The sequence below is a fragment of the Ursus maritimus genome, unplaced genomic scaffold, assembly GCF_017311325.1.
Source record: "Ursus maritimus isolate PB19 unplaced genomic scaffold, ASM1731132v1 scaffold_20, whole genome shotgun sequence".
Lineage (NCBI taxonomy): Eukaryota > Metazoa > Chordata > Mammalia > Carnivora > Ursidae > Ursus > Ursus maritimus.
The window spans coordinates 11098794-11117580 of NW_024424453.1; positions in this window are offsets into that span (position 1 = coordinate 11098794).

The following is an 18787-nucleotide window of genomic DNA, read 5'->3' on the forward strand; positions in this document are numbered from 1 at the left end:
TTAATACTTTTTCAACTGTGAGCAAGGTATCTCTGTTTTGGTTTTCTTTAATTTCTCTCAGCAGTGTTTTGCAATTTTTGGTATACAAGTCCTGTACATCTTTAGTCAGATAAATTCTTATGTAATTCATATTCTTTGTTACTATTATAAATGATATTTTATAAAATTTTAATTTTGACTTGTTATTTGTTGATTTATATAAATAAAATTAATTTTAATATGTTGATCTTTTATCCTGCAACCTTGCTAACATCACTTATTAGTTCTAGTAGTTTTGTCCTAGAATCCTTTGGATTTTCTATGAATAATGACAATTTTCCTTTTTCCTTTCTGGTGAGGATGCCTTTTATTTACTTTTTTTAAAAAAAACCTTATTCAACGGCTGGAACCTCCAGTACAATGTTCAATAGAAGAGATAAGAGTAGACAATCTTGTCTTGCTCCTGGTGTTAGGGGCATTTGGTCTTTCATCATTAAATATGATGTTAGCTGTATGTTTTTCATACTTTCCTTTTTCAATGAGGAAGTTCTTTTTTATTACTAGTTTTCTCAGAGTTTTTAACATGAATGATGTTGAATTTTGTCAAAAGCTTTTTTATTCATCTATTGATATGGTCATATGGTTTATTTTTTAGTTTGGTAATATGGTAAATTACATTGTTTGGTTTTTTAATAGTAAATTAACTTGTATCTCACTCAGTTACAGTGTATTGTTTTTTTAAATATATTGTTGGATAAGATTTGTTAAAATTCATTTAGTATTTTTGTATCTATATTCATGAGGAATATTGGTCTGTAGTATTCTTTTCTCTTTTTTAAAAATATTTTATTTATTTGAGAGAGAGAGAGAGAACGAGTGCGGGGAAGGGCAAAAGGAGAGGGAGAAGCAGACTCCCATTGAGTGGAGCCTGATGTGGAGCTCTTTGGGGAGTTCCATCTCATAACCCTGAGATCATGGCCTGAGCTGAAGGCAGATGCTTAACCAACTGAGCCACCCAGGAGCCCCTGTAGTATTCTTTTCTTGTGTACATTGTAAAATGATTACTACAATCAAGTTAATTAACACCTCAATTACCCCATGTACTTACTTACTATTTATTTATTTATTTATTTATTTATTTATTTATTTATTTATTTATGGTAGGAATGCTTAAGACCTACTCTCTTACCAAATTGCCAGTGTGTATATATATCAACTCATCATATTGTATACTTTAAATATATGCAATTTTAATTGTCAGTTATACTTCAATAAAAAAAGAAACAGGTAACCTGAATAGCCTTATATCCATCAAAAACATTGAATATGTCATTTGGAAACTTTCTCACAATAGTTGCCTGTATGTCTTCATTGGTGAATTTACAAAAATGTAAGGGAAAAATAATACTAATTTTCCACAAAGTCTTCCAGGAAATTGTAGAGGAGAGAATATTCTATGAGGCCAGGCTTACCCATTTGTTTATTATTGCTTTTGTTGCTTATGCTTTTGGTGTTATATCAAAAAAATTATTGCCAAGACCAATGTCAAGGAGTTTTTCCCTGTCTTTTCTTTTAGGAGTTTTGTGATTTCAGGTCTCACATTTAAATCTAATTTGTTTTGAGTTATTTTTTGTGACCAGTAAATAGAGATAGGGGTCCTCTTTCATAGTTTTGCATGTGAGTATTTATAAATTGACTCATGTCATTATGAAATGACCTTCTTTATCCTAAATAATATTCTTTGTTCTGAAATCTCCTTTTCTGATATTCATATAGACACTTTTTCTTTTTATTAGTGTTAGCATGGTATATCTTTTTTATCCATTTACTTTAACCTATTTGAGTCTTTATATTGAAAGTGTACATCTCATAAACAGCATATAATTTTATTCAGTCTGACAATCTCTACCTCTTGATTTGAGTGTTGAGGTCATTTACATTAACATGATTATTAATATTTAGTTTTCAATAGATAGGTTTAAATCTATCCTTTTGCTATGCGTTTCCTCCTTTTTCTGTATTTTCTTTGTTCCACATTTCTTATTCTGTCTTATTTAGGGTTAATTAAGCATTTTTTTAAAAGATTTATTTATTTATTTGACAGAGAGAGAGAGCAAGAGAGGGAACACAAGCAGGGGGAGTGGGAGAGGGAGAAGCAGGCTTCCCGCTGTGCAGGGAACCCGATGCGGGGCTTGATCCTAGGACCCTGGGATCATGACCTGAGCTGAAGGTGGACGCTTAATGACTGAGCCACCCAGGTGCCCCGAATTAAGCATTTTTTTAATGATTCTGCTTATCTTCTTCTTTGTTCACTAGCTGTAACTCTTTGTTTTATTATTTCAGTGGTTGTTTTAGAGTTTATGGTGTACATCTTTTTTTTTTTTTTCAAGATTTTATTTATTTATTTGACAGAGAGAGAGAGAATACAAACAGGGCAGTGGCAGGCAGAGGGAGAAGCAGGCTTTCCTCTGAGCAAGGAGCCTGATGTGGGACTCAATCCCAGGACCCTGGGATCATGACCCGAGCTGAAGGCAGACACTTAACCAACTGAGCCACCCAGGCATCCCTATGGTATACATCTTTAACTAATCACAGGCTACCTTTAGCAGTGGTCAGTGAAGTACAGCCAAGAGGCCAAATCCATCCCACTGCCCATTTTTTGTAAATGATTACTAGTGCTTTTTTACTTAGGTGACGCTACTGAGGTTACTAGTCGCCCACCAGAATCTGTTCCCCAGTTCTTCCACAGCTTTAGAATTGTAGTTGGCACATGGCTGCCCATTTGAGGATTACATTTCGGGGCTCCTTTGGAGTCTCGTGTGTCTGGATGACTAGCCCTCACTGTTGGAATGTGAGCGTGGGGGAAATGTGCCAGTTCCAGTGCTGGCCTTGCACGAGCTCTTCTCCATGCTCTCTCTCCTTTCTATGACCTTGAATATGGCCTCAGCTTCAACCAGGTAGATGAGAACATGTCCTAAGGCAATAATTCTTAAACATTTAGGTTTCCCAATCCCTTTACATTTTACAAACTAATGGGGATCCTGGAAGTTTTATTTGTGTAGATTATAGCTACAAATATTTACCAGATTAGCAATTAAAAGTGAATAAAATTTAAATATTTATGTTCATTTTAAAAATAATAATAAACCTATTAAAATTTAATATGAAATACACATTTTTGTGAAAAAAACCCATATTTTTCAAAATAAAAAGTTTAAGAGTGACTTTTTTTTTTTTTAAGATTTATTTATTTGTGAGAGAGAGAGCAGGCAGAGGGGCAGAGGGAGAAGGAGACCAGCAGACTTCCTGTTGAGTGCTGGCCCAACACGGGGCTCTATCCCACAAACCTGGTATCTTGACCTGAGCTCAAATCAAGAGTCAGACGCTTAACCGACTGAGCCACCCAGGTGCTCTGAGAAGAGTGACTTTTAAAAATATTTTTGCAAACTTCTTTTTTTTTTCCTCTTTAAATATTTTTTTTTTATTTTCTTAAAAAGTCTTTTCAAGGTTTTGTGGGGTTTTTTTTATTTTAATTTAAATTCAGTTAGCCAAGGTATAGTATATATCATTGGTTTTTGATATAATGTGAACTTCTTTAGTGTCTGACTCTATCTGTTATGAATATTGTTTTGGTTGAAATATGTGAAGACAGTCCAGGCTCATGCAAATATGCATTTAGAAAAGAGAAGGGTGTTTATAGCCTTTTAGGATAATTGTGGATATTCTTTTTTTTAATTTCCACAATCTCAACAAATGGTAATTTGTTAAAAGTTAGATTGTAGAGTCTAAAATCATGTCAATGAACTTTTCATACTTCATGTATAAATTCATTAGTTTATCTTGTACTTTTAGTGTATTTCCCTGTATGAGGTTATAAAATGGGTTTATAAGTAATCAATTGGAAAATATTGCCTCACTGAATTAGGTAGATCTCCAGATGTTGACATTTTTCATTAGATAATATAAAAAAAGACATGACACTTATTAATATCACTACCAATCTCATCAGAAAAGTTTTTAAATACTGAGAAGTGACTGCAATTACAATAGTGGTTACAAATATTCCAAAATTCTAATTTTTACTTAAAAGCTTAAATTTTATTATTGGCAACAAATGCTGTCAGTTGTTTTACTTAAAATGATAGACTCACTTTGCTCATTTTCAAGAAAATGTTGACAGATATCCAAGTATGAATAACTATGGTTTGTCAACCATTCTTTCAGTTAAATATCATTCCATGAAGAACAGTGGCTGGTTTATCTTGCAACTGAAATAATCACAGAAGTGAGTGTTTTTTGTTTTGTTTTGTTTTTGTTTTTTTAATGAGATAGTTATTATATTTTGGGATGCAACAAAAGTGTTTTATGTATACTTTCCATGTTATTACCAAGAATATTAAAAAAAAAGACAATAGGTACTCGATGCTCAAGATTTAATAAAATTAATATTTACTGCTTTATCAGGGGCATTCTTAATTAAGTAAAGTAAAGGTGGGTTGTTTTTTTTTTTTAATTGTCCGTATGTGGTAGTAGAGAATACAATGATTACTATAGTGCAGTTCGTTGCCACTACTTTTTATTACACCATTAGAGTTAACGTCAGGACCGGGCAAAAGGAAAGGAATGTCTTATTAGCATTATTATGAATAGCACTAGTAATATTAATTATTATCAACTAATTATATGAATTATTAATTACCAAGTAATCACTAATTTATATGAATTATTGATATTATTATTATTATGTAAATAGCTTTTATATCATAAATCCCCTGCAGAGGTCTACTAATCCCCATGGGGTCCATAGACCACATTGAGAACCACTGCCCAAGTATTGCCAGAGAAACAAGATGGAAGGACCCAAGTTCCTGAGTGAGCATATGGAATAGAGCTGTTCAGTCTGGGATGCTCACCTTGGACTGTTAAATCAAAGGGGAATACATTTCTGTCTTTTTAGAAGACACTGAATTATTTTTGGATCTCTTTGATGCAAGAGCCTAGACATACCTAAAATAATAGAAAAACCTTTGAGCAGAGAGGTCTTTATTTGGTATCCTCATTTGGAATATTGCCGTTTTTCAGTTCTTATGGTCAGTTCTCTTGAAGCACTTGGAACATGTCCCAGGGATAGTATCATAGGAAAAAACACTAAACATATCTTTATTGATGCTCTGACTTTGACCCAGTATATCTTGATTGTCTTCTACCCTGAAATATTTCCTGCCTATTTAGTATGTCCACTAACCCATTTGATCCCCCTTCATCAGAACCGGAGACATTTATTTGAGAATATTAGTCCTGAGGTACCAGGAGGCTTGTAGTTCCAAGTTGCTCTTTAGCATTTCAACCAAAAGACCTAAGATTCTTCATGCAAATAAGACTTTGGAAACTTATTTTGATATCCCCAAATTCCTGGGGTTAGTATGTTATTAACTCCCACCATTACCCTGGCTAAACTAATATGGTATTTCATGGTATTGACAATTGAACTTAAAAAAGAAAAAAAAAAAACACATTGAATTGATTTACTGGAGATGTTTGTTTGACTGAAAGGGAAAGCATTGGTAAAATCAATATGATTATATTTTAGGCTTGAGTTTGTACAAAATATTCTGAAATAATTGGTACTTCATGCAAACCAATACGTATCAGTGAATAAGGGTTGAAAATTCACTTGTATTTCAGAGCATGACTTCTATCTATATTCCCAAATACCTTGCATATCCCTCTCTGTTACAAATAAAAAATTGAAAAAGTATTTGGTTAGTGTAGAATGATATTTATAGCTCTCAACTATTTGCTTTGGATAAGAATCTAGAAACACATTTCAGATAGTTGTTATTTTCTATTGTCTAGTCATTCACACCAATGAATACTGTTGTCTACAAGGTTTACTGTGAGGTCGCTGCCATGGATATAGGTTTGATTCACTTGCTTTTTTTGATTCACATGATTTCATGTAGCTTTGTTTTGCTCCATGAAACTATGGTAGTAAGCAGGGCTGTGGCATTAAGCAGGGCTGAACAACAGTTGGAACAAATCAATTAACTCCAAATATATACTCTTCCTGGTAATGTGTAGTCAACTTGACAACCTCATTTTCACTTGTAAGCATTAGCATGGTGTTAAAGATTCCTCTTAAATTTTGTTGATTTTAAAGTATCATTTAATTTAGGAACCAAATAATATTTCCAATACCTGTATCTGTCTTAGGTTATTATTTTTCTATTTTAGTTATCTCAAATATGAAAATGATCATTTCCCTCCCTGTCTTTCCCTCAAATATTGGAGGTGAATAAAAATTGCAATAGAAAAAAAAAACAAATAAACAAAACAGGAGTGATCCTTAACTTCAGGGCACTCAAACTCTTTGATGCTAGTTCTGAGCACAGTTGTAGGTATTCAGTCAATATTTTATAACAGATTGAAGAACCCTGTGATACTCCAATATAAGTGAGAGAAACCAGGTAAATTACTCTCCTGTGAGATCTCCATGACACAAAAAGACCAATGTGGCTATTAGTGTTATAGATATATGTCCCAGAGTCAGCAAGTAAGCTTCCACATAATAAATGAATTGTACATACATAATGAAATCTTACAGAGTAGAAAGTTAGGGCTATAAGGGCCTTAGAGTTTAATTCATAAACATTTCTTTAGTTCTGCTCTACTATTCCAAATATGTTGCGAATCCTAAGGGAATGCTAATGGACAACACTTAATTCTGTATTGGATTCAATAAGCTGGTAATGTTTTTCTATTATTAAAGGCCTTTAAACAAGCATAAAAATTTACCAACTCACTAATAGCTTTTGTTTCCCTTTAGAAATACATCTATAAAATATATGAAGTCAATATTTCTTATATCACCTAGTGAAAAAAATTATTAATCTTGATCAAGTGATTGAGGCCAAGTGACATGGCCACATTAACTCTCCTTGGTTATAAATTATTATTCAAAACTGTTGATCAAGAGCCCACTCATGAAATAAAAAATGCTGACTGTTCACAGGGAAAGGAGTTCTCTTACTTGTACTCACATAAAATCCGTAAACACTAATGGTTTGATGTGGCAACTGCTGAACTAGTTTTCTACAGAGACCTTTAAGGACGTTCCTACCCTTATACCTCCTGCCTTGTTCTTTCTCACTTCTCTGATCAGAACTGAGAAATGAACTAATTCTATGATATTTGATTCTATTCCAAGAATGAGGAGTCATATTTTAGATTATAGTTGATAAGAAAGGGTTAAATGTGCGTGTGTATATGTATACATATAAATAGCTGTGTGTGTGTGTGTGTGTGCGTGTGTGTGTGTGTGTGTGTGTGATTAGAAAACTGCCAAACCATGTGCTCGCTTTGGCAGCACATATACTAAAATTAGAAAACTGCCAAACCATAATTGATTAAACGTCAGTTCTTGTAAGGAATGAAATATGATGTATTATACATTTGGACACAAAAGAATATTGGAAGGGAAAATTAATAGATTTTATTAAAAACTATTTTTAGCACATATAAAAGCCAGGAGATCAATATCAACTTTAAGTGTCAATTTGACTGGGCCATGAGGTTCCCAAGACATTTAGTCAAACATTATTCTTGGTGTATTTGTAAGGGTGATTCAGGACGAGATTAACATTTGAGTTTGTATACTGAGTAAAGCCGATTGTGGGTGGGTCCCATCCAGCCTGAATAGAGCAAAAAGGTTGACCCTCCTGGAAACACGTAAGAGGGAATTCCTTCAGCCTGACTGCATTCAATCTGGGACATCAGTTTTTTCCTGCCTTCATGCTTGAAGGGAAACATTGGCTTTTCCTGTATCTCGAGCGTACTGATCTTGAAGCTGGAACTGTACTGTTGCCTCTCCCAGGCCTCCAGCTTGCTGACTGTAGATCTCAGGACTTGTCAGCGCTCCACGATTACATGAGCCAATTTTTTGTAACACACTATGTAAGGTAAAGAACTCAGTGATTACAATAAATAACAAAGTCAATATGATATTAATATTCATTTCACGTAACAAGAAATATAGTTAATAAGCAAAATTTTGAAGTAATGCTCTCATTAGCTCACAAAGAAGTGTTATTTTATACTTATTAAGCTAGCAAAAATTTTTAACATTTATATCCTAGCTTGGGAAGGTTTTGTTGAAAAATAATCCAGTTCTCATAGTAATAATTTGTGATACTTTATGATAGCAATGTGGACAACATATAAAAGCCACAAAACTGTTTATATCTAATCACTCCAGTTGCTGAACACATAGGAATTCTTCTTAGGAAAATAATGCTAAAGAGGAAAAAATCTATCTGCATAAAGAAGATTGCAGTTTTATATATAACGGTGAAATACTGAAAATAGTCTAAGAAATAAATAATACAGAAATGGTTTAGGAGCCTAGTAAAATGAATATTGTGTATCCACTAAAATGATAATTATGATAATTTTAAAAATATCTCTTATAATCAAGCATTTTTCAGGAAATAATTTGAGGTCCAGATAAAGATACATACATTACCATAAGAATAAAATGAGTTAAAAATGCACATGAGTTTCAGGGGAACTGGAAATTAAGGTAGGGAAAATAAGATCTTGGGCTACAGTTAGTAGCCAGCATACCTACCCCATTGTCCAATTTGCTTTATTAGAAGTGGCCCACAGGTTTAGCTCTGCATTTATAGCAGCTAACTTGGGGGAAAAAAAAAAAAAAACAACTGCATTGTCTAAAAAAGCAATAAGAACAAACCAGCTGTTAAATAACTATTTTTAGTATGAAGTCTGAGAGAGATTTTTGCTAGTGAGTTTCTGCAAAGAAGACACCCTGTAAATGTAGTTAATAGGGTCCTACATTTTAGGGGGAGGGAATTCTCCCTTCTCCCATGTTTCCATGGAGAAAAAGAAATATTCACTCACCACTCCAGGAGAGAGAAAGCAGAAGACCTACACTAGACACTTCTCTCTCAAACCCTTCTGAGTAGGGAGGAATGACCTACCTGATTAAGGAGTTGGGAGAAAATATCTGTATAGCTCAGCCCCTTCATTGTTTATAATTCTTCAAACCGTTACTCTGTCTTCTGGGAGTCTGAATTCTCTGCAGCTCCAGAGAAAATGTTAGGGTACAGCTCAGCCTCAGAGAGGTGGGAGATAGGCTACAGTTGTCTACCTTTGCCTGTGACTCAATGGTAAATCTCTGTCATGAATTTTAGGTGAAGCCTCAGGGACCACAGAACCAAGCTCTTCCTCCACTGGCTTTCTCAGCATGAAGCTGAAGCATTTGTCTTCATCCATCAGTTGCTTCTGCCTCTCTTGCTGTTGGTCAGGCATTGGGTTTGGTTTTATTTTTTTTAAAAATATTTTATATATTTATTTGACACACAGAGAAAGATAGTGAGAGAGAGAGAGAGCACACCTTGGGGGAGACGGAGCAGGGAGCCCGACACGGGGCTCAGTCCCAGGACCCTGGGATCATGATCTGAGCCAAAGGCAGACGCTTAACCCACTGAGCCACCCAGGCGCCCTAGGCCTTGGGTTTAAAGAGGAATGTTATTTACTGGCCCTGGAAATCTCAACACTCCACAACATTCTTGCAGTAGATACATTGATGAGATTTTTCAGGGATTTTTTAATAATGTACCCTCAGGAATAAATGATGTTATTTGAGAAATTATAGAGAAACCAGTGTGGCAGGAGAGGAATAACTGATGAGGAAGGTGACAGTGTGAGAAGAGGCAGAAGAGCAAGTGAGGGACAGATCATGTGTGTAATAAGGGAGCACTGGAAGGCTTTTGAATAGGGAGCAACATAATTAGATTTTTGTTTCAAAAGGATCTCTGGCGGCCGAGTGTAGTGTGAATCAGAAGTGGTGACTTTAAGTTCCACAGACTAGGATTGAGTATGTAGTTTATTGGAAAGTTCTAGGAAGCATTGATAAGGAAGGGAAGAAGGTGAGATGAGATGGAGAAAGGAAAGAAGCCAACAGGGGATGCTCTGAGGAGCAACTGCCACTGTGGGCAACTGGGGCTCAATCTACATGGGGGACTCTGGAATCCTGTAGAACATACCTCAGAGCTGTCCCACTTGACCTACAAGGAGGCTGGAAAGTTTACTACCACCTCTCATCTCTTATTGCTTGAGGGCTATTCTGGGGAGAGGGGAGTTAACCCCTCAGCATTTCAGATCCTGCTTCTGCAGTCAGAGAAGGGCTCAGCCAGGAGGGTCACAGATGCTTACAGTAGGAGATTTTGGTGGAATGGGAACAGTGAGTGCAGAATTGGGAAAATGCTCCCTCTCTGGGTCATGTTTTGTCACTGGGTATCAAGCAACGAAGCTTGCTCCCCTCAGCTTCCACAATCCTCAGGAAACTTTTGACAACCTCTATTTCTTACATCTCACTCCAGTGAAACTCCCTGGGTCAGGCCAAGGGACTAATCCCTTTCCCCAGGTTCTTCTGGAAACTCTTCCCTCCCCTTTTAGCCCTGTTTTACTCATAGAAATTAACTCATACCACCTCCATCAAGAATCCCTCACCAGTTCAACTGACAAAACTCAAATAAAGATGTTTCCATGAAAGCTCAAGTTATGACACATTCCTCCTGACATAATGCTTGAAGCTAACTGCGTATATTAAACTGAAATATTCATATGCCTACTAAAAAATAGAATCTTTGATCAGTTTTGAGTGAAAAAATTGAAAATACAGTAATTAAAATTTCAAATGCATTACTGGATTATGCTACTGTTTATATGGTATCAATGTAAAAAAGAGTTTCTATTGTTTTTCAAAAAAGTTTGAAATTAACTTATACTGTTTTTAATAAACAACTTATTTGCTCCCCATAACTGAAAAAATGAGGTACATCTGTAAGTAGATTTTGAAAGATAGTTACTATCAGTGCTTGTACCAGGGCAAAATGCCACCCCTGGAAAGATACCAGGCAATCTATACCATAAACAGACATCCTTCTCATTAACCATTCTTCTAATTGTCATATTGTAATTTTGGTTGGACCAAAATCTACTGTTTACATCATTATGACTATTAACAGCTAACCTATATTATAAACAATGATGACTTTTCCTTTTCTATCCAACTTATTGTGCCCCTGGAGATCTTAGGTCTTTTTACCCATAATTTTTCCTCATCTTGTAACACCCGTCTTCCTACTTCCCACTTGTTTTACAAATATATGTTCTTATTTTCCCTCTTTTTGAGACAAAAGGTAGCATGCTGTTAAAATGTGATACATTCTTGGTATTAGAATCTGTTTATCTATGGATAGATATTCATCATACAACAAATATTTATTGAGTGCCTACTTTGAGGTAGGCACTGTTCTGGACCCTGGGGATCAAGCTGTGAATAAAATCAAGTCCCCATCCTGCATTCTAGTAGAATTCAGCTACTCTACAGTCCCAAACCAACCAAGACAATTGCCTCTAAGTGCAACACTTTTTGTTTTGTTTTTGCTTTTAAATGAGAAACGGATTTAATATTACCAAATGTGGAAATATGTGCTTATCTGTATTGAGCTCATAAATATGCAGGTAAAATGCTTACCCAGTTGAGGTTTATCATCTTCTTTAAGCTACAGGTTTTTAATGAGTCGAGTTCTTAAAGTCACTGAACAGAACCGGAGGGCCCTAAATTACTGTAAATCAAAGCCAAGCCAAAAACATTTGGAGCTTTACACAGCAATTAAATATAGAAGTAACTAATTTCAATCCCAAATCCTCTTAGTGCAGTCACTGTCCTACATAATTAAATGCTTTATCTTTTAAATTTATTTTTGAAAATAAAGATGAGGTGACATGTGTTTGACAAAACTTGATTTTTTCCCACTCATTGTGCCCTACTTAAACTAACCCTTTTCCTATCCTGTGGCCACAAGACTTTATTATTTTTTAGGAACGTGCCGAAAGTCTTACCTACATATTCATCATCTTAATCTATGTAGTTTGCTGTCAGTTACCAAATTCTCTGCCTGCCTATGGGTGACCGATAACATAGCCGGCTCATTCAGGAAGTCCCAGATCATTGATTCAAGGCATGTGACAAACAAAATGACACCCATATTTTACTTCCACTTCCAGAAGAAAGCAGCTCCTCATTACCACTATTGATTCCGTAAACATGTCAGTGCTGGTAAATACCTTTCTGACAATAACTGCCTAATGAAACTCTGAGAGAAATGACAAGCCTGCCATTAACCTTTAGAGCAACTGATAGTGGTGGAACCAAGATTTATCACGTCTAAAAATTTCTTGTCAGTGTTTCATGGATCATTTATCTAAGAGATAACTATTAATGAAGTACGTTTGAACCTTGAAGAGTTAAACCCGCAAGTAAGTTGCTAAAATAATTAAGAGAACAATCATTAATCCTAATACTAGGAAAGAAGCCTAGCTACTTGCTATCTGAATTCAAAACCTTTTCTTGGCTTCAAATTCAGGGTCACATAACTCAACATGATATGATTTCATCCTAATTGTGCAGAGACTCTATCAGAAAAGCAATACAGAACTACTTATTTATATTTTAGTGAGGAACTTCTTTTAAAACCTGGCATTTATCAGATTCTTTATAAGTAGTCTGTGGATTTTACTCTGTTCCTTCTTTTGTTTTGGTATAATAAAAAGTAGAGAATGTCATAAAATCCGGTTATCTAGGATTTTATGTTTACCACACCTTTCTAATAACTGAACGAATGTACTGTGGAATCCACTGCAAGGTCCTGAATGCTACTGAAGCGTTTTTTTTTTTTTTTTTAAGGTTTTATTCTATTTATTTGACAGAGACAGCCAGCGAGAGAGGGAACACAAGCAGGGGGAGTGGGAGAGGAAGAAGCAGGCTCCTAGTGGAGGAGCCTGATATGGGGCTCGATCCCAGAATGCTGGGATCACGCCCTGAGCCGAAGGCAGACGCTTAACGACTGAGCCACCCAGGCGCCCCTACTGGAGCATTTCATAAGGTTATAAAATATGTTTAATAATCGTATTCTTTTCATCATTTTGCAAGCCCCTCAACTGGTAGCTCTTGGCCATCTGAGATGTTATTTTATTTTATTTTCAAGTTTTTATTTAGATTCTAGTTAGTTAACATATAGTGTAATAGGTTTCAGAGGTAGAAGTTAACGATTCATCACTTACATATAACACCCAGTGCTCATCATGACAGGTGCCCTACTTAATGCCCATGACCCATCTAGCCCATCCCCCGCCCACAGCCATCTGATTCTTTAAAGTCTCCCTCGTTGATTCAGTGTGTAGCCAGAGTGAAGGCCAGGGGTCAGTGTGTCTCAAAGTATGGTCTGAAAACTAGTTGTCTCGGAACTACATGGGATCTTGTTCAAAATGCAGGTCCTTGGCCTCTACTCTGGACCTTTGTGTTGGGGCCTTGAAATCGATGTTTTTTAGAAGGTGCCTCCATTACACTCAGGCTTCCTTTAAGGCTAAGTGGAAATGTCACAATGAATTCTAATTTTTTTCTTTCTGATAATCAGAAACCTTCCGAAGCACAAACAATAGTCCCAACAGCTGCGGCTTTACTTTGTTCTGTAGTAATGGGCTTGCTATTAATGTTTGTTTTATTATTTATTTGTTTATTTCTTTTTGGCTCCCCTGCTTGTTTAAGTCTTTGAGATCCCAGACCAGTTGATTTCTTAATTCATGCATCACTTTTATATTTCAGTTTTGACATTAGCTTGATAAGAAATCGAGAAATAAATTCATTGAGCAGGGAAAAATTAAGGTTTGTTAGAACTTAGCAAAATAGGCAGTCCCATAGACTACTAGTTGGGGTATAAACTGGCACAGTCTTTGGAATATGGCTCTTTCTTCTCGGGAAACTTAGTAAGATGGTGCTGGGCTTCTGTGGTAGGTGGCTGTGTTCCTGTGAGTTAGCCTTGCTCCCCTCAAACCCAACTCTGACCCCTACCCCTACCATATTGTAGATTCTGGTAATCATCAATCTCCAAGTTTACTTCTGTCCACATGCCTGAGTCAGTGTGAATCCAGAGACTATCCCTCCCAGTGGTTTAGTCTTGCTATCCACTGTTTCACGTTCCTGGCATGAGCTCTTGCATACTGGCATGGATTACATGAGTCCCTCTTTGGAGTGTCCTTAAATTGCTTTGCACATGCTACTACAAAGATAGCTGATAAGTGTTTCTCTGCAACTTGATGTATTTAGCAGTTCACCAACAACTCTTCCTCACACAGATAGACTTGTAAAGGGGGCAAACACTTTTTTCTTACCAATTTTACTTTTTTTTTGCAGATTTGAAAGATAAAAGCAGTTTATGAATTAATAATATTAGCCACTACCTATCTGTAGCTACTGTATTTTAGGCATTATGTTGTTTATTTCAAATATATTATCTCTAATGTGTGAGATTAAAAACTGCAAATGTAGGTGATGTTGTTTCTACCTTACAAATAAGGAAATTGAGGCAAAGATAGATAAACTCGATGCCATGTGAGTAGATCTAAATTTTAATTTAGATGTAAACGCAGTAGTTTAAAATACTACATCCAATTCCAGTTCTGTTCTACTTTCATTGAATAGTGTTCAATAATACCTGGTATATATGGTAACATTAAGGATTCTCCCAGGGGCACCTGGATGGCTCATACGATTAAGCCTCTGCCTTCAGCTAAGGTCACGATCCTGGAGTCCCAGGATTGGGCCCCATGTAGGTCTCCCTGCTCAGCAGGAAGTCTGCTTCTCCCTCTCCCTCTGCCCCTCCCTCTGCTCATTCTCTTTCTTGCACTCTCTCTCAAATAAATAAATAAATAAATAAATAAAATCTTTTTTTAAAGAAAAGGATTCACCTGGAGCCAGATAGGTAGGACTCTGATCACTACCAATATGAATTTGTGCGAATTTCTCAATCTCTGTGACTTTGCTTCCTCACTTACAAAATGGGATTATTTGAGGATTAAACTAGATCATGAGTACCATGAGCCTAGCCAATAGGGGGTCCTTATGATTATTTACCTCTTCTCATTCATGCCCAATTGTTGTTTATCATGTCCATATTATTATTTCATAGCAAATCAGAAACTGATAAAACTCACAGTGTCTCATCCAAAACTTCAGGTTAAATTGAGAATAAAAGATTTGGATTCCTACCTTTTCTAAGAAAGGACATAATTATAAAATAATCTCATGCCAAAACCACAATATGAGCCCAGGCTTACAAAAAGCCAGAGCTACCTTACTGTCATACTTCACTGAAAAACAGCTCATCACAAATTGCCATATGAAGAAGGATGTGTTTTTTTCATCCAGCTCTTCCAGAAAAATTCCATTATCACTTTGCCAAAACACTGAGAGTGTAACAAGGCTGGGAAATGCAAACAGACAAAAATAACACGGGTCTGAAGTGGAGAAATAGACATCTAGAGAATTTCTCACTTCATTTTTTTTTTTCACGTATTTTGTCATTTAGTCCACTATCCAATTCTCAGAATGCAGAGATGTGTTTGGAGGGCAATTTAAAGAAACATTAAGAACTAAATGAAAGAAGAAAGAAGCACAGGCAAAAGTGCTTTGTTTTAATAAGTTATGAATAAAACAAGCAACCGCAGTTTCATGTAATATTTGCACAACACCAAGAAAATTAATGAGAGGGTTCTCTAACCTTCAGGAATTGTAGAATAAATGACTTAAGCCTTGAGATCTTTTCACTGAAGTCATGGCAGGAGTCGCGGTAAGCCTCAGGTTCTTGTCATAAATACAGTAATTAGCAATTACTCTTTACTACTTTACTAGAGACTCGTTTCTGTTGGAATGCTCCCCCCAGAGAAAACATTATATTAATTCACATCCATAAAACTGACAAGTTCTACAGTTCCCTATCAGACAGTGTATTAGGCTCGTTTAAAACAGGTCGATAGGGAAATCTTCAGTATTCATTAGTAAAGAATTACTACAGAGTTTATGTGGATAGTGGTTAAGCAATGGACTGTAGAGCCAAGATGCCTGGGGTTTGGTCATAACCCTGTCACTTGCTAAGTATGTGACTTTGGGGAGGATACTTAACCTCTCTGTGCTTCTCTTTCCTCACCTGGAAAATGTGATTAATAACCTACTTTGTACATTGTCATGTGAATGTTAGACATTGAGCACAGTGCCAGGAATAAAGCTGAGGCCATCCAAACCAATTTTTCTTACCATAAGCAGTTTGTCAGAGTTGTTGCCTAGGCATTTGGCCTTGACTAAGTTACCTTCCTGTGTCTGATTTCCCTGATCTTAAAATAGGAATAGTATTTAGCTAAAGAGTGAGGATTAGAGATTGTCTTTGAAACCTGGCTGTATATAACAAATACAGTTGTTCATTACATCGTAACCTCTTGCAGCTCTTTATCTGTGTCTTTTATATCTCTCTTCTCACCTTCTACCTGTGATGTATGTGTGTGTGTGTTTATTCTAGATTATTAAGTCCTTGAGAAATGGAAGAAACATATGTTTATACTCCATGGCATATATGTCAGTATCTTAAATGTAGTAGGCACTCAAAAATTTTTATTGGCTAACTGAAAAAAAATAACATTAGTTTAATTTTAGTACTTTAGTATGGACTAAATTCTATGTGGGTTGCCTTAGCTTTACATTATGAATTATAAAATACTTCCCAAGAACCTGGAAAATCAACCTAGTGATATTTTCCATATCACATAGGTATAGGAAGTAGAGTAAATATTTGTAAAAATACTAAAAATTTCATTTTTCCTTTGGTAGTTTGCTATCATTTTTTTCCCTCTCATAAGCTCACAACCCCCTGGAACTCAGAATCATTATTTCCATACTTCAGATGTAACTAATCCATATTCATCGTAGACATTTCCCCAGGTAACTGAAACTGCTAACGTGAACAAGAAAGCCCTGCTGTTACACCTTCAGTCAGCTTTCAAAGTGCTATTCAATCCCAGGGCTGTGCTGTGTTAAGAGTCCCCACCTCAGTACACACATGCTTGTTTCTCACTGTGGAGCTATCTTGGCACAGATACAACTTTTAAATTGATAAAGTCACAGGTCTTCAAATATTCACTCAATTTATCTTTTTTTTTTTTTTTTAAGATTCTATCTATTTCTTTGAGACAGAGAGAGCAAAAGCAGGGAAGAGAGTTAGAGGGAGAGGGAGAAGCAGACTCCCCTGCTGAGCATGGAGCCTAATGTGGGGCTCGATCCCAGGACCCTGAGATCATGACCTGAGGTGAAGGCTGATGCTTAACCAGCTGAGCCATCCAGGCGCCTCCTCAGTTTATCTTAAAAAAAAAAAAAAATCCTTAAGCAGTGTATTATTTCCTATAGCTACTGTACAAATGACCACAGACTAAGTGGCTTAAAACAACTCAAATTTATTGTCTGACAGTTCTGTAGGTTAGAGAAGTCTGACAGAGGTCTCATGGGCTAAAACAAGGTATCAGCAGGGCTGCATTTCTCCTGGAAGCTCTAGAGAAGAATCCATTTCCTTGCCCCTTCTAACTTGTAGAAACCACTCACACTCCATGGTCGGTGGCTTCCTCCTCCAGCCTCAAAGCCAGCAACAAGAAGTTAGTCACGAACATATCACTCTGACTTTTTCTTCTGTCTTCCTCTTTCACATTTAAGGACCCTTGTGATTACATTGGCTCCATCTGGGCAATCCAGAGTTATCTCACTGTTTTAAGGTCAGCTGATTAGCAACCTTAATTCCATCTGCAACCTTACTTCCCCTTTGCCATGTAAGTGAAATTTTCATAGGTTCCAGGAGTTAGGACCTAGACATCATTAGGGAACCATTTGGCCACCACTGCCATTCAGAACTATGTTAGACATCTTTTAAAACTATGCCAATTAGCACATGTTGGAAAATTTTTAAATATTCTTATTATTTATTTATTTATTTGAGAGCGAGAGAATGAGTGAGTGAGTGAGAGAGAGAGCACAAGCCGGGGGGAAGGGCAGGGGGAGAGGGAGAAGCAGACTCCCAGCTGAACAGGGAGCCCCACGTGAGGCTCAATTCTAGGACCCTGAGATCATGACCTGAGCCAAAGGCAGACGCTTGACTGACTGAGCCACCCAGGCATCCCGTGAATTGACATTTTAAATTTCAGTTAAGTAATTTGGGGACATGAGACCTCTATAAGGGAAAGACAGTTAATTGTTGGAAGTACACTCATAGAGCAGGGCTAAAAGTAGGTTCTTTTCTCTCAGAAGTCTTGTTTCCACAGTGATCGACACAGCATTATCTGTTGTGTTGCAGCCTGCATAGTAGGGCACCCACCCTGATTCCAGCATGAACAAACAAGTGACAAAACACAGAGCTCTCCTGGCAAACACACTTTATCTAAAAGTCCACAGACTGAGGAATGTGATACATAATTCAGTCTCCTCCAACTTCGTGTGTATTCCGCGGCATGCTTGGCAACACACTGGAATGAACGGAATGACATCCTTCACGTTGGATGGTTTCCGGTGATTGACAAGTTGACTGCAAAGGGTAATGTACGACAAACAGAGAGCACCTCAGGTTCACCTGAGGATATCAAAGTGCCTGGTATCACAAATAAGCTACAGTTTGAATGTGGAGATTTGCTTTCGGTGGAAGCCAGCTTTCTGGATGCCCAGTTTCCATTTTGGTATAGCTTGTGATGAGTTGCATGGCCTCGGAATCAGACAGCCAGGTGCAGAGCCTAGCTTTTTTTCTTAAGAGATTTGTCATCATAGACATTTTACTTTTTAGCCCCCAGTTTCTGCGTCTGCGTCTGTGAAATTAGGGCAATTATTGTTACCAGATAGGATGATTATAAGGAAAAGTGA